We start from the raw sequence: 12,286 nt of genomic DNA, 5'->3' as shown, positions 1-12,286 counted from the left end.
ATAGCAGTACTAGATAACTAAGACAATATGATTTCAGGTTCCATTAATTTTTAAGAAATTACCACTTGTTGAGTTTTGGTGTGCTATCAATGTAAAGAATATTCCCAATTATCTGCAAAGATTATTGAAACACTCCTCTACTATTTAACTGCATAATTACATGGGGCAGGGCTTTCTTTGTTTATTTCAACTGAAACAACATATCAGATTGAATGCAGGAGCAGATATGAGAATCCACTTTCTTGTATTAAGCCAAACTTTAGAGAGATTCACAAATATTTAAAACAGCAACACTCTTCTCACTAGATTTTTCTGTTTTGGAAAATGTAGCTATATTACATAAAAATCTGTTAATTATGTTAACATCTTATCAGGTTATGGTTGTTTTTATAAATTAATTAATAAAAGTAATTTTGGAATCTCCAGATTTTAAATCTGATATGATAAATATTGATAGGTATAGCCCACATAATCCAGTGCTCCATGGGGCCCTTAATAATTTTTAAAGGTGTGAAGAGTTCATTCTAAAGAAATAAGTTTAAAAACTGCTTACTTAGATTTAAAACTTGGCTCAGCTAGCCAGTCATTGTGTAACTCTGAGTAACTTGTTGAACCTCATCCAGTCTCAGGTTCTTCCTTTATGAAATAGCCATAAATACTACAACTTATTTTTTTTTAAGAATAAAATGAGAAAGTCTGTACTTCTAGGAATAGCAATAGAGATCCCTAGAAAGGTTCTGATAAAACAGAGAACAAGAAGACAAAGTCCAGAGAAATTCCTAATTGACTATATGAAAGTGTGGTTAGAGGGTAGACTGTGAAATGAATGCCAATTGTCTGAATTTGATGACTATAAAAATGGGTGTTGCTATTTATTATGACAAAGAATATATGAGGTAACATATTTGTGAGGTATGGGAAGAAAAATACTGATTTCTGTTTTGGACATGTTGATTTGGAACTTACAAAAGATACATCTAGTGATCTTGATTTGGATGTTGGAAATATGACTCTCTACCCAAAGAAGTGAACTGGAGAAGGGATATGATTTTGCTGGGGATAGTATTAGCAGCTTCACATATAAACTAATGAGGGCACATGAAGTTAACCTAAGACAGCATGTATCAAGATAAAACAAGAAAACTGAGGACCCATTCACATTCTAGGGACAGATGGGATGAGTATAGGGAGAACAGTAAGAATCAATTATCAGAGAGTTAGAAAGAAAAGACAATACCTTGGAGGCTAAGTGATAAGTATTTCAATGAGTCAGTTTTAAATGTTGCAGAAACAAAGTTAAAGGCTGGGAAGAGTCCATTAGTTTAGGCCAGTGGTTCTTTTATGATGGCCTACGCCAATGGTTCTCTAATATTAGTATCCAACACCATAGCTGAAGAACTTCTTAAAACACAAATTGTTGCGTCTCAGCTGCAAAATTATAGTAGGTTTATGATGGGCCTCAAAATTTGCTTTTCTATCAAGTTGCCAGGTGGAACTGATTCTGTTGGTCTAGGCACCACATCTTGCAAACCATTGGTTTAGACAGTCTTAAGATCACTCCCAATCTTTACCATAGAAGTGTGTTGGGATTGAGGACCAGAGTGCAGTGAGATTATTGAGAAGTCAGAAAGTGGATTCAGCAGTTCATATTATTTTTTAAGAAATTTGACTATGAAGATAGGGTAGTAGCTGCAGAAGATGGAGGATATAGGAATAGATATCTGAAACTAAAATAAATGGTTAGATGGTGTCACGGATTGAACAATGTCCCCCAGAAGTCTCTGTCAACTTGGTTAGGCCATGATTCCCAGTATTGTGTGGTTGTCCTCCATTTTGCAATTGTAATTTTATATTAAAGAGGATTAGGGTGAGATTATAACACCCTTACTAAGGTCACATCTCAAATCCAATATAAAGGGAGTTTCCCTGGACTATGGTCTGCACCACCTTTTATTTTACAAAAGATAAAAGGAAAGGGAAGCAAGCAGAGAGTGGGGACCTCATACCACCAAGAAAGCAGTAGTAGGAGCAGAACACATCCTTTGGACCCCGGGGTCCCTGTGTGGAGAAGCTCCTAGTCTGGGGGAACATTGGTAAGAAGGCTGACAGAGAAAGAATGCCTTCACTTAGAGCTGATGCCGTGAATTTGGACTTTTAGCCTATTTTACTGTGAAGAAATAAATTTCTCTTTGTTAAAGAAGTCCTCTTGTGGTATTTCTTTTATAGCAGCTCTAGATGCATGTATACATATATACATAAATAAATAATGTGGAATAGACTTGGAATTGTCTATAGCTGATGTAGCAGTAGGCAGAAGAGTGGTTGACAATACAGGAACTTGTGGAAATGGGCTGAGTATAGAGATGACAGTGGGGGATAACATTGAGTAACAAACAATGTGGTAATAAGACAACATAACAAGAGCTACTATATATCATATGTGCTCTAGCAGATGTTAGTTATTCATTTTCATAGTTAATATTTTCAATAAACCCATGAGGTGAGTAGGAGAAGAAATGTTTCTTTAAGATCTATTAAAAGGAGAAAAGGTTTGAATCGGTATCAGGTGTGAATTTTAAGAAATTATTGATATTGAGAAAGGAGTGATGCTTTAGAAGGAATCAATGAAAAATTGACTATGGTTTAAGCAGCTGTGGTAGGCAGCCTCTAAGATGGCCCCCAATGATCTCCATCTTCTGGTATTCATTCCCTTGTATAATTCTCTTGAGTGTGGGATAGACATGGTGATTCGCTTATAAGGAATATCAGAGAAGTGATGGAGTGCTACTCCCAAGAAGAAGTTATAAAAAGATAGTGGCTCCTATTTCAGAGCCACTTACTTTGAGGCCTCTTGTCCTGTCTTAGATCTCTTGCCCTGTGGGAAGCTAGCTGATATTTTATTAGTCAGTCCTTTGGAAAGGTTCATCTAATTGAGCCTGCAAGCAGATTCTATTTAATTGAGCCTTCAGATGAGACTGCAGCCCTGGATGACAGCTTGACTGTAATTTCATAAAAGACCTTAAGCCAGAAGCACTCAGCTCAACTTCACACAGATTCTTGACCTACAGAAAATATGAGGTAATAAATGTTTGTTGTTTTAAGGTGTTAAATTTGGGGACAGGTAATTTTTTACACAGTAATAACTAATACAGAGCCCTTAACATGTGTCTTAGTTACTTAGTGCTGTAGGAACAAAACAATATCACAAGTGGGTGACTGTAAAGCACAGAAATTTATTTTCTCACCATTTTGGAGGCTAGAAGTTCAAATTAGGGCATCAGCTTTAAGGGAGGGTCTTTCCTTGTCAGTAGCCCCAGAAGTTTCTTGGTGTTCCTTGGCATTCTTTGGTGCCTGTCTTCCTTCCATATGTGTGTTTCTGTGTCAATTCTGCTCTTTTCATAACTCAGAAGTGATTAGGGTTAGGACTCATTCTACTCTAGTATGGCCTAATTATCATAACAAAAGAAAAACGATGTTTACAAACAGGATCACAGGCACAGGATTTTAATATGGGCCAGGATTGTAATATGTATTTGGAGGAGGGAGGCACAATTCAGTCCATGACAGCAAGAAATCCTGGAACCACTTGAAAAAGCTGCAGGTAATTTAGTGTACCGTTCACTGTCTTAAGTGCCTACAACTGCTTTTCATTTCAGTATAACTGCTGTTTTGCTATTTACATTTAGGGTTATGAGAAACTTTTGTGAAACCTGTCCATTTATCCTTTTGTATCCTATTGATAAAGGCAATTCTGTATGCAGTTATGGTGAAGATATAGTCAGTATACTTCTCACCCACAGATTCATAGTTTTGAATTAGCTACTCTGATGAATTATACAATATATTTATCCCCTTCTAAGCTACAAACTCAAAAGAAAAAGATTTCCTTCTAAGTTTGAACAGACTGCTCTTTAGTACTTAAGCAGACTTTTTCTCTAACTTTTAATTGAGTTCTAGCTAGGATATCATTTAATTTACCCACCCACCCACCCATCCATCGATCCATCGATCCATCAATCCATCGATCCATCCATCGATTGATCCATCCATCCATCCATCCATCCACCCATCCATCCATCCATCCATCCATCCATCCATCCATCCATTTATTCCATGTGTACTTAGTTAGTGAATGTCTGTTGAATTCAAGTATGCTTAAAAATTTACAGGTCCTCCTTTTCATTTGTCTCTCTACCACCATCATGCTAACAGACTGAAGAAAAAAGAGATTTTTATGGTGAAGTATGTACCTTAGTATTATGAATGAAATATTACTTAAAAACTGTGGGTTTTCCACCGGTAATAAAAATCAGTACGTTTTTTCTCCCCCTCTCCCTTTCCCATTCCCTCTCTCATTTCTCCCTCCCTTCTTTCTCCTTCCCTAATTTCTTTTGAAAAATACATATACTCTTGAGAAACAGACACACATTAATGATTTTAATTTGTGTGTGTGTACAAGTACTTATTTTTCCTGTTTTTAGTCCTATCAATTAGAAGCAAATACTGTCACATTACAAACATGTCTTTGAATCAGATATCCACAGGAAAGTAAAGACAGATACTTTTTAAACAAGTGGGGAAAAAGGTTTTTCAAATGTTGGCAGCCTTGAAAATAACAATCATATAAATTGTTTGAACAAGAAAATATATTGAACAAAAGTATGCTTTGAATCCACTGACTTTCAAAACAAACAAAGGAAATAGTTTGTTAAGGTGATTTTTAATTTATTTCATCATCTCTTACTTTAGAGATTATAACATACTGGAAAAATCAAGCATGTTGTTAACTGTAATGACTGGTTTTAGTGGAGGAAAAATAGACACTTCCATATGCCTGAGATCTTTAAAAATTGCACAGTTACCTATGCAAAGTGGTTCCTCAGTAAATGGATTTACAAAGAGCCTCAACGAGAATGGATAGTACTGTTCATTTTTTAGATAGCATGTCAAATTTAGGGTAAATGATGCTAAAAATATGCTAAAATAGTCCCTAGTCTTCTGCTCCTATAATAAAATGATCATAGCAGCTCTTCCTTCCCATCAAAGCAGATGGCTGTAATGATTTTTCAAGCCATAGTTAATTCATTTGCAAACAACAGAGATCAGTTGGCAAATGTGTACTGAGAGTACGACGTTACTGTTCATAAATGCCCCTAAAGTTTGTTTTGTCCTATCATTACTGGAAAATGGTGTTTACCTAAGTTAAATTATTTGTGTGAACCATCCTGAGACAGTGCTGCAGCTATAATACATTACCTGTAGAGCGAAATGAACATCACCTGGTTAATGTGGTTGTGGTAGTGCAATTGACCTCATGGAATAAGCGAGCACATCTATAGTCTTTAAAATTACATTTATATGAAAGAAACATTATGTCTTTTCCTACTTTGAGAATGTGTTCACTTGATTATATTTAAGACATCCTCCGTGAGCCATAGGAAATACTATAGATAATGTATAATATCAGGCACTGAATTATATATTTTATAATGTTAATAAGTCATTTGAACAGTATAAATATCAAAGACAGATTATTGAAAGCTTTCATTGCATCCATCAAGATTTTTTTGAAAAACAGAAAAACGTTTATTTATGTTTATAGGGCATTTTTTCTCAAATTGTTTGTAAGCTCTGGTTTTAACCAGAGAATAAGTCATAAATGAAATACAAATTTTTACTTGTTTGGTAATCCAATCTTCTGAACATGAAATTGAGTTTTTGAAAACTTTTATCTTCACAAAAGCTTTGGGTTGCTTTTATCAATATCTTTTTGGCCCCAAGTTAGAAGATGATTGGATATTTTAATTTTGTCTGTTTTTTATACATTGTAGACAGATCTGGGGGAAAACAGTCTTTCTCAGAAAAAGCATTTATCACTTATTGATGTGAGTAATGCTTCCAATTAGGCCATACAAGCCTTGTTTTCTTTCTTAACTGATCTTACTTTAAGTTAAAATATGTTTCGTGATTGATGGTTTGCCAGATAAACCATTTAAAAGGTAGCAAGGATAGACAAAGGTGTTGGGATGACTCTGACTATAATAAATAACACGAGATACGTGTTAAGAAAACTGTGAAATTAGATATTGAAGAGCATTGATGCTTGGGGTAGTAGATGTTTTGATTCAAGCTGGAATTATAAACAGAAGAAAGTTGTGTTCTAAATAGTTTAAACCAAGGAAAGCTGCAGGTGGTATTGGTGATGGCCTGTCCTCTATTTTTTCATGTTATCCTAGTCTAATAATCCTTCAACTAACTTTTACTACCCTGAAAAGTGTTTACGGTATTTTAATAATCACTTTGAAATGAAATATGTCTATGGCTTAATCATCTAAGGAATCTAAATACATAGTAGTTAATGTTATTTTTTATTTTAATTTTCTGCATTTATATGAGTATGCTTAAAATATGTAAAACAAAATGTACTCTCCTAGCATGTAGACCAAAGCTAACTAAATCAAAAGGCCTCAATTGTTCAAATAACCCTCATGACAGTTCAACATCCACATCTACTTTTAAAAATATTTTATCTGTGTCTATAATTTCTCTTTTCCTAAGAGAATACGTATTATTTTACAGGTTAATTTCACTCACACACACACACACACACACACACACAATTTTCCTAAGAATGTAGACTCCTTAAACAAAAGTATGTAACTATTTTTAAAAGAGAAATCATGGAAAAGTATTTCCACCTGTGAATTTTGAAAACTGCCATTGGTCATTAAATAGGAGTTTGGAAGTAAGTGTTATTTGAAAGGAGGAATCAGTTGTTGCTTCACTGTTTTTGTTGGCATCTATATTTTCACCTTGGATAACACCCCCTAGAAAAAAAAATTCCCTGCATTCTAAGTATCTTAGCAGGAGTATATGTTTTCTCTGAGCTTGTTTTCCAACTCTTGTAGGTTAATTCATTCATTAAAAAATATCCCTCAAACCCTAATATACGCCAGGCATTATTCTTAGTGCTGGGGGAAAAAAAAAAACGCAGTGAACAAGACAATATCCGGAAGAAATGTAGCTAAAATCCCTTAGGTCCACAAATATTTTATACCACCTCTTAACTCATATAGATGTGTGGAATTTTGCAATTTATCAAACCCCTTTACTTAGCATAACAAGCAAGGCATGACCTACCAGGTCTGAATGCTGAATGTACCCAACATAGATTGTTTTAATGTCAAGACTGTTAGATATATATGATGTATGGAAATTCTATGCTTTAAAAATGTGTTATCATACTTCATCTAAAGAAAAAACATAACCGTACAGTGGGAGTAAAACTAGGAAAATATTTAAAAGAGTGAGAAGAATTCAGTATTAATTTAATATCATGTTGTGATACTGAACCAATATTTTAAAATCTTGACTTTAATGCCCACAGTGAAAATTGTAGTTAGTACCTAGGAGGTAACAGCTAGGTATCATCAGCTCTTGGAATTATGGTTTCCCTCTGAGAATGAAATTAGACACAATCATCACGAAATAACAGAGATCAGTCATCTGATAGAAATAACTGAACTAAAGTAATAATTTGTGGCTGAAGCATTTAGGAACATCTGAACAGCAAATTTCTATGACTAGGGTGACTACCTTCCCATGGCTAAAGCTATAACACACTCAATTTTATTTTACCCTGTCTGTAGGAAAAAAATTAGTATATTATTATGAGAGAAACTAGGAAAAGAGAGTGACAGCAGAATCTCTGATTGTGAGGCAAGGACAATTTTAAATGTCCTCAGTAGGGCCTGGACACACCATTCTTTTTTTTCCTTCCTTGCCAAAGAGTCATCTGATTATTAACTTAAGTTTTAAACCTACGTTAAGAAAAGCTGTGACCATAGCTTGATGACGTTTCTAATAGGTGTACTCTAGTGTCTTTGGAGACTGGATTAACTGTCAATTGTGAAATGGGCCAGGTGTAAAACAGGGAGTTGTGACCTTTGATCAATCTGTAGAGGGAATAATCTGCTTAAACATGCATCAAAAAGGACATCTCCATGGGCAAATTTAGTTTTTAATATTTGACGGATGGTCTTAAACTACAATAAGAATTTATTGAGAATCACAATGGTTAATGAGACTTTAGGATTTCCCTACTGTTTCTTTATAAACAAAGACAAAATTAACTTTTGATTAAAGTATATACATACGCATACATACGTATATATAGGTATATACCTTTATATACGTGTATATATGTGTATATATATATCCCTGTATAACAACTGAAAAAAAGTAGGATTATTGTTTACTCTTATCCTTTTTAGACCACCTTTTATTTGACACTCTATCTGAATTTTCATTAAATCAGTTGCTCATATATTTCCTCAAAAAAAGGCATTTTTGTGCTTATAAACTTGTTCTGGAAATTTTGCACTTCAAAGGCAATAAAATATTTTAGGCTATTTCATGATTCTGTTTCTATAGTGCCCCTGAATGTGGATAAGAGCTGTATTTTCCTCAGTCCTAAGAGCTCATTGATATGCAGGGTTTGCATGGTCTTTAGGACAGACAAATTTCTTTATGTGGCCCAGGCGAAGTTTGTAGGAAGCAAGATATTCCTTTAGCAATTGCTGGGAGTATGGATCCTGTGATTGTCTCATATCCTCCTCCCATCATTCCCCATTGTGGAGTAGCCATGAGTTGGTAGTGGGATAGTAGGGACTCTGATTCTCCCCACTATGGGTGTGCCCTGTTTGACCCCATCAGGGTTATGTCCTCACTCCTGATATTATGATTATTTCACAGATCCCAGCGCAGGCTAGTTTCCATGATATTTACCTGTCAATGAAATTGGTTTACAAATGGACAATTTGGGCCAAAGAAACATGGTCGGATGTTGCTGAGTGATTTAGGGAAAGACAGTTCCTCACTTTTTAAAAAGAGCTAGCTGCAACCACTTCTTTCTGTCTTTCTGTATGCTGTGGTATTTTGACATGGATTTTGGAACTGTGGCAGCCATTTAGACAGGCTTAGAAGGAAGCTGATGCTAAGGAATTCAATGGACAAAGGGGAAAAAGAAATATCTTAATGCCATCTTTGAGCTGCTGAGTCAACCCCGAACTTGAAGCCCCATCTATCTCTGCCCTACCCACATGTAAAAGCCAATAAATTCCCTTTTTGCTTAAGCCATTTTTATTTCAATTTTGTTTCTTAAAATACAGTTTTTAGTGAGGACTGGTCTCCAGATATTAGTGTGCTCCTTTTTTTTTTTTTTTTTTTCCTTTTATACCAGATGGACCTAGATTTCTTTGCATTCACTGAACCTGTGCTCAACTGCTCTTTTCTTTGGTTTAACTTTGGGAAAAAATGGTAATCCTTACTGTCATAGCTTCCTAGGGCTGCTGTCTCAGTTATCTAGTACTGCTATAACAGAAATGCCACTAGCAGACGGCTTTAACAAAGAGAATTTTATTCTCTCACTGTTTAAGAGGCTAAAAGTTCAGATTCAGGGTGCCAGATCCAAGGGAAGTCTTTCTCTCTCTGTTGGCTTGGGGAAGTTCCTTGTTATCAGCCTTCCCCTTGTCTAAGAGCTCCTCAGTGCAGGGACCCTGGGTCCAAAGCATATGCTCTGCTCCTGGCTCTGCTTTTTTGGTGGTAGGCAGTCCCCTGTCTCTCTGCTCCTTTCTCTCTTTTATATCTTGAAGGAGATTAACTCAAGATACAACCTAATCTTGTAGATTAAGTCCTGACTCATTAACATAACTGCATCTAACCCTGCCTCATTAACATCACAGAAGTAGAATTTACAACACATAGGAAAATCACATCAGATGACAAAACGATGGACAATCACACAATACGGGGAATCATGGTCTAGCCAAATTGATACACATTTTTGGGTGACACAATTCAACCCATAACAGCTGCCATAACTAAATACTACAAGGTGAGTGGCCTTGAAGAACAGAAATGTATTTTCTCACTGTTCTGGTTGATAAAGTCCAAATTCAGAGGCGCAGTAGGGCTATACCCTCTTTCTTGGCTCTAGGGGAAGATCCTTCCTTGTCAGTAGCCCAGGTGTTACTTAGCACTTGTTGGCTCATAGAAGGATCTTCACGGGGTGTCTTCCCCTTGTGAGTGATTCTCTTCATGTCTGTACCTTCCCTTTTATAAAACATCATTCAAGGTATTAGGACAAGAACACACCTTACTCTGGTGTGACTCAACTGATGATATCTTCAAAGAAAGACTCTATTTCCATAAACAAAGTCACGTTCACAGGTTAGGACTTCAACGTGTCATTTTAGGATACAATTTAATGCATAACACTTCTTCTGTGCCTTTATAATAATATGCTAGGGCAGCAAGATGATTATGTTTTTAAAGTTGGACAAAGAAATGAACATCATGCAATATTTCATTTTATGGGAAAAGGGTTATAAAATTCAATAAAAACAATAGAAGTAACCTCAGTACACCAATAATTTACTCTGCAGACTGGTTAAAAATCCTCCATAGAACTAGGCATTAGTAACAGATGTATCCTCTACCACACAATGACTTTGTCTCACCTTGAGTAAAATATATATATATATATATATATATATATATATATATATATATTACACCTTGAGTAGAAACTATTAATTCCTATTTCTTCATGATTCTTTGAACTATATCATTCTCATTATGGGGAACATCATGAAAAAAAAGGCAGCAAGTCTCTGCACGAAGAACTGTGAAATTCATTCCAGAGTAACAGCAATCAGCTCGTTTATCTAACACAGTGCCTACAAGAATGACATGAAAGAACAAAATCCAGGGAAAACAAGAAAAATATAAAACAGGCATGGAGAAGACGTGCCTTCCAACTTTGTCTGGTGGAAGAGAGGTCAGGGTGGTGCGTCTGGCATGATGACACCAGCCATAGTTTTAGTGGGGGATAATTTAGCCTGAGCCTTCATGTCTGGTGCCAGAAAAGCAGCTGGCATCATGAAGGAAATCTACTGTAATGAAGTAGGATAGGAAACACGGGGCCATTCAGCACAGAAAGGTTTTGGTTTGCAGTTTCACTACAGGGAATGAATGCTATGGAGCACCAGCGTGCTGTCTGGCACCCGAATGTTGGCTTCTTTTAAAATAGCTCTTTGTATCCCTGTAAGCGGAGAATTTCAGTGAGAAAAGCCAGAACAACTAGGGTAAAATAGAAACTTAAAAGAGGCATTTCAGATCATACAGCTGATGTTTCATTAACTAATATGTGAAAAACCTTATATGAGATAAACAGATTAACATGAAAACATTTTACAAACAGTGTTCTGCTGCTAGACAAACCTATCTGGCACCAGTCCCTGGAGAAGGACATCACGCTTGGTAAAGTAGAGGGTGGGCAAAAGAGAGGAAGACCCTCAACGAGATGGATTGACACAGTGGTTGCAACAATGGGCTCAAGCATCACAAAGTCTGTGATGATGGTGCAGGACCAGGCAGTGTTTCGTTCTATTGTACATAGGGTCACTGTGAGTGGGAATTAACCTGATGGCACCTAACAACAACTATATGCTGTAATGTTTTTTGGGGAACCATGGTTTCTGGCCAACTTGTTGTTCTATCTTTTTCCCGTGCACCCCACATTCAGAATAGCAATGGTTTAGTGTATAGAAATCTGTAATACTTCACACACTGTATTTATATGCCAAGAAATAGAGTTTTAAAAGCTCATTATACAATGTTTATAAGTCTAGGAAATACACTGAAACAATGAAGAACAACAAAGGCCAGTGGGAAAAAAAATAACAGGGTTTAGAACAAGCTAATCACTTCATGAATGTTGCCTACCTTTAAATAGAAAAGAGGTGTAAATTATCTGTCCAAGGCTTAGACTTCTTTGCACAGTGCACTTTTACTTCTTTTCATTGTTGTTTTAACAAACCTGTTCTCTCTGGATGAATTCTTGTTCTTAGATATTTTATGCCCTATTTTTCCTGTTGTGTCCAACAGATTCATGTCTAGAAGCTAATTTTAGTGATGAATGCCGCGTTTGGGGGACTTGGAGGGACCTTCCAGTTGCTGAGAGGATACCAGTTCAAATTTGTTGATTTATTTCTTTAAAAATCATCAGAAATTTTTAATAAATAAAAAAAAAAAGGCATTTACTAACAAAAATGCCAAAGAGAATGTTTCATCAGTGACAAAATTTGGTCCTCAAAGAGCTAGGCTGGAGAAGAATAAATACGGAAATAAAAACAACTGCATTTATGGAAATAATCAGTTGACAACCCAAAGCAGTGATCATAAAATGTAATGCTTTCCATTTTCATATTAAAAACAAACAAAA

Source organism: Loxodonta africana, chromosome 8 (assembly GCF_030014295.1).
Source record: "Loxodonta africana isolate mLoxAfr1 chromosome 8, mLoxAfr1.hap2, whole genome shotgun sequence".
Lineage (NCBI taxonomy): Eukaryota > Metazoa > Chordata > Mammalia > Proboscidea > Elephantidae > Loxodonta > Loxodonta africana.
Note: the sequence above shows the minus strand (reverse complement) of the source record.